The following is a 6113-nucleotide window of genomic DNA, read 5'->3' on the forward strand; positions in this document are numbered from 1 at the left end:
GAATGAGAACGCAGGGCTAGGTCAGAGGTCAGAGTGGATCTCTTGGAATGAGAACCCAGCTCTCATACAGCCAGCAACACCTACAGCTATGTGAATGAACTCTCTGGGGCATCTAGTCCAATTGAGCCACCAGATGACTGCAGTCCCAGCCAATAGCTGACTTTAATTACCTGAGAGAACCTAATAAGAAACACAACCTGAGCCCATTAACTCTCAGAATCGTGAACGATACTAATAAATTTCTATGCCACTAAGTTTTGGAGAGATTTGTTAGACAGCAATAGATGACCAGAACACAAAAATAACTCTCCAGTGCCAAGCATGGGTGACTGGACAAATGATGATACATCTGAGATAGACAATGCAGGTGAAAAAATAGGTTTAGGTGGGGAAAGAAAATACATGTAGTTTCGATCTTGAAATGCCTGTGGAATATATAGATGTAGTTATCCAGCAAACGTTTATTTATCTTTACAAATCTGAGGCTCTAGAAAGAGATCTGGACTGAAGATAGAGATTTGGAAGACATCAGCATATAGTCATAAAGTACATGACTCTACTCAAGAAGTAGTACCTATTCCTTCATAAACTAGTCCAAACTTCATCTCCTCTATGAAGAACATGCTGATGTTGGTTTCCAAATGCTAACTAGTCTTTCCCCAGTAATTCGGTAGTTCTTTGAAAATATCGTTTTTTATAGTCCTTAACACATTTCCCAAAAAAATTTATTTACATATCTTTCTTCCCCAATAAATTGTGAGTTGATCCAAGATAGGACTAAAACTTAATCATGTGTGTTTTTTTTATTTTTATTTTTCAATTAGAGTTGATATTCAATATTATTTTATATTAGTTTCAGTTGCACAGCATAGTGATTATACACTTATATAATTTATGATTGACTCCCCTCAATTAGTCTAGTACTAACCTGACATTATACATAGTCGTTACAATATTGTTGACTATATTCTCTATGATGTACTTTACATCCCTGTGACTTTTCTGTAACTAGTAATTTGTACTTCTCAATCCCTTCACCTTTTCATCCAGTCCCCCAACATCCCTCCCATCTGGCAATCATCAGTTTGTTCTCTGTATCTATGAGTCTGTTTCTATTTTGTTTATTTGTTTATTTTGTTCTTAGACTACACATATAAGTGAAATCATACGATATTTGTCTTTCTCTGTATGACTTATTTCACTCAGCATAATACCCTTTAGGTTCATCCATTTTGTTGCAAATGGAAAGATTTCATTTTTTTATGGCTGAGTAATAGTCCGTTGCATATATGTACTACAACTTCTTTATCCAATCATCTATTGATGGGCACTTAGAAATCATGTGTTTTAAAGTACCTAAAAGCAAAGAAATTCTCAATGGATGATTAAATGAATGATTACTCACATCTTGTATAGATAAATAGCAAACATTAGCCTTAGGAAATGTAAAAGTAATAATTAATATATATTGGTTGCTAATATCTTCCTGAATGTGATTTTTTTTACTAAGCTAAACTTAGAAACTAGTGCAGTATGCGCTGAAGATAGAAATGAAAAAAATGTCGCCTATTATTTCACTCCTCTTTTGGACTTATTCCTTTCCAGAGACTATTTTTAATTACACAAATTTATTTTCTATCTGGTATTTAATCAGGACAGATTTCCCCACTAGGTCTATGTATTATACATTGAAGATCTTTTTTTTATTTGGTATGAATTAAGTAGGGTTTGATGAGAAAGTGTCTTTCTAGAATAAGCAGGAATATGAATACTGTTTAGTGATCACTATCACTGTAAAGCTGGCCAGACTTTTGATTCGGAGGTTGGAAGAATGGAGAAACTGTTAAAGATTCTAAGGAGACCCCTAAAAATAGTCTAATTTATAAAGACCAGGTTTCTGGATTATTCACTTATTCAATAAATAAAGATGAAGTATCTACTGTAGTTGCTCATCCTGCCATCTTTCTCCATGAAAGCAGCCCCTTTGTGGCCAGTGGTGTTTTTTCTTTTTTGTTTTTTTGCTTTTGTTTTGTTTTTGTTGTTGTTGTTGTCTTAATCAGGAACAAAGTTACCTGCGCCACATGTTTTGTCTTTGTCCATGTTGTGACTCCTGCTAGTCTTGCCAAACCAAACCCTTTTCCCTCTTAACACTCCCCAACTTCATGCCATGTCTCCCTCCTTTTTTAAAAATCCTAGTCCGAGGTCATTGGTTCTCAATCTTGGCTGTAAATTAGAATCATGTGGAAAGTTTTTAAAATAAATAGTGCCTGGGCCCACCCTCTGCGATTCTAATTTAACTGCTCTGAGGTGATGCCCAAGCACTACCATGTATTTAAGTTTCCCTAGTTGATTCTAATGTGTAGCTAGCATTGAAAGCCACTGCTTTAGATCTCGGCCTTCTCTGCTGAAGCTCTTCCTCTGTCCCCTATCCCTTCTAAATCCATCCTATAAGTTTCTACTAAACATTCCACAGTAGCCCAAGCATCACCTCACCTCTGAGTCACTTCCCAACTGTCCCTGGAAGAAAAAACTCATCTGCTTTGTGCCCCATTATGTACTCTGTAGAATTCCATTATTGCACCTGGAATGAATTAATGAACTTTTGTCACAGACAGGTCTCTTCTCATTGGACTATGAGCTTGTGAGGGTAGGGTTCATTTAATTATCCCCTGTGTCAATAAGCACTGCCAGGAAGAATGAAGGGCAAATATAAGCTACTTTTAGAATTTCATCTTCTTTGGTTTAAACTTGAGGAATCCCTTGGGGGAATATTTCCAAGACACCGGTATTTCAAAGACCCATAAATTATCCAAATTCTTTACTACAGAACTGGCAGAGGAGATAGGTGATAGTGGGGTCATGGGAGGGAATGTTTAAGGCTGTAAAAATCCATTTTTAGGACCAACCGTTGGAATATACTCCCTTAGAGTCTTTGCAGTCCGTTTTGGTTTTCTGGAAATAACTAAGAAAAATGGCTATGCAGCGATGCACTGTTCAAAGATCTTGCTTTCTCCAGCTTTACCGGGGTACAATTGACAAATAAAAAGATATATCAATAGATATAAATAGAAGACATATATTTATACTTTATATTTTTATTTATATTATATAAAATGTATAAATAAAAATATTAATAATGTATTTATTATTTATACATGATATAGTATTATTACTATAGTCATCACACTATACATTAGATCTCCAGAAATTATTTATTCTAAATTATTTATAACTAAAACTTTCTGTTCTCTGTATCTATGAGTTTGGGTTTTTTATTTTTATGTTTCTTTCCTTTTTACTTTTAAGATTCCACATATAAGTGATATCATGTAGTATTTGTCTTTCTCTATCTGATCTATTTCACTTAGGACAAAGCCCTCAAGGTCCATCCATATTGTCACATATTTTCTTTTTTCTTGTTTAAGGCTGAATAATATTTCATTATATATATATATATATATATATATATACACACACACACACACTAAGTAGAGAGAACAGAGAGATGTTTTGTTGTTGTTGTTGCTGTTGTTTGTTTGTTTGTTTTTTTAAAAAGTGTAGAAAAAGAGCTTCCAGCCCAAGAAGTAACATTCCAAATAAAGAAGCCTGGGACTCTAACTCAGCTTCAGAAAGTAAATTAGACTTTTATTCCAAAAGTCTAATTTAGTTTTCTCTTTAACAGTATAAATATTTGTATCCTATTAAAGACTTGAGGAACTAGCATCAACTTGAATTTTTGTAGGAGATCGGTGGCACAAATACCTAAATGTCATTCATACTGCTTGTGGCAATGAGAGTCCTTGTATTCTTTCTCCTTGGTTATATTTGGATATGGGGACTGCATCTCCTGTGCCCTTTTGTCCATGTTTAAGCCATAAAAAAGCTAATTGGTTTAAGTGACATTTGGAATGAGTATACTTTCTGAAGCTGAGTTAGAGTCCCAGGCTTCTTTATTTGGAATGTACTTCTTGGGCTGGAAGCTCTTCTTCTAGACTTTTTTTTAAAAAACAAAACAAAACAAAACAAAACAACAACAACAACAAAACATCTCTCTGTTCTCCCTACTTGCCTCTCATGGAAAATTCTCAGTCAACTGAAACCCTCCCCCCTTCTCCAATCCCTGCCGATTACATGCTCGGCCACTGTGGTAATGTCTTCTTTTTGCCTTATTGAGAACAATTTGGAACTTCAATGACCCTTTGAGAAACTTAAGATCTTCCCTAATTGGCTCTAAGAGGTCTCATTTTTTAATATCTCCACCCCCTCCTTCCTCCTTCTACCACCTTCAACCTTCCCTTCAGCATCTTTAATATGTCTCCCTTTGAACTCTTACCCCTCCATTCCTCTGCTCACCACCGCCAGCCCTTTCCCTTCCTACTCTAGTTCCTCACCTCCCCACATTCACTCAAACTTTAGGTCTACTGCCCTCCCTTAAGAGCTCTTGAGGGAATTGGGACCCTCCAAACAGTCATCTGAAGCTAAAAATGCTAATTGGAAACAGACTGGATATTTTATCTACTCAGATGAGCTTCAGAAACATCTAGATGGCGCTTGATGTATCGTCCATCCTTTGCTTAAAATTTAGTCCACAGCCTCTGTAAAATTACATATCAGAGCAAAAGAAAAATTTTAAAGTCTCCCATGTAAGTATTTGTGGGAAATTTTAATTCTCACATTGAGCAGGTAACTCAACTTGTCCTATTTGCCAGAAACATATTTGGATAAAGATATAAAGTGGAGCAAAGACAAGAACCAAGTTTTCTATAAATAGATTTCGTATTACTATGTTTATGCCTTGACTCCTGGCTAAAATTTTAGAATGAAAGCCATAAGATCTCTATTTGCATCTGTCTATATGTTTATATATATATTATGTTATGTATAGGTGACATTGACCTATCTGCAGGGGGTATTGCCAAATTCATTTATAAAATCCCTTATATGCAACTCTAAATTGTTTTGTAGCTGCCCTTTTTCTGAAGCTCTGCAAGCTGAAGCTGGATGACTTGATATAAATGTCAAAAGACACATTGTCACGACAGTTTGGACTGCATCTTCCATTTGGACTGCTGTGGGAAATAATCATGACCGTGACTCTGATGTGTCTATACCATCACCAAAATAACATTCAAACTTTAAACTAGGAAACTTGTTGGATTGCCATTGCCATCCCTGCTTCACCATCTAAAGATGCTTTGAACACAGCATCTAGAAATCTTCTCGACTGGCTGCACTCTAGACTCAAAAATTGAGTTTATAGTCTGCTCCAACAATTAATCTTTATTTTTCTTTAGACAAATAATCTTTATTTTTCTATTTTTCCATCAATATATCCTTGTTCAAATGCTCAGGCCTGAGAAACTATAAGAAACACATTATTTTTTCTCATAGAGGACTCAGTTTTTTTCTTTCCTTCTATCATCTATCTAAGTAACATCTATCTATCTATCTATCTATCTATCTATCTATCTATCTATCTGTCTGTCTGTCTATCCATCCATCCATCCATCCATCCATCCATCCATCCTCGAGTACTTACTCTGTGCTAGGCACTGTGCAAGGTGCTTGCACCTCAACGGCAAATGAAATAAACGAGATGAATAAACGGGTAAAAATATTCATTCATTCTTTAATGATTCGAAATCAATCATTCATTCTAAATGATTAACTTGTTCATTCATCTATTTTTAGTCTGTCTATACAGCCATCCATCCATCCATCCATCCATCCATTCATCCATCATCTATCTATCTATCTATCCATTCACCTATCCATCTATCATCCATCTATCTATCTATCTATCTATCTATCTATCTATCTATCTATCTAATCTATCATCTACCTACTAAAAGAAAAGTTTCATGAAACAAATCTTACTCTTACTAGATGCAGTGTGCTCCGGAATTTTAATCTTCTATTTTTTTTAAAAAAACATTCTAGCTCTGACCTACTATATTTATTCAGCAGCCTCACAGGGAGGGAGGAATGGAGGGAGTGGGCCTCTACTGGTAGGTGTGATGGGGTCACCCTGAGCAGGAAATAGATATTGCAACTTGGCAGAGTTCAGTGACATGGGTCACGTCCCCGCCCTCCTTCATTCTGACTCTGTGCTC

The sequence above is a fragment of the Pteropus alecto genome, unplaced genomic scaffold (genome assembly GCF_000325575.1).
Source record: "Pteropus alecto unplaced genomic scaffold, ASM32557v1 scaffold146, whole genome shotgun sequence".
NCBI classification, from domain to species: domain Eukaryota; kingdom Metazoa; phylum Chordata; class Mammalia; order Chiroptera; family Pteropodidae; genus Pteropus; species Pteropus alecto.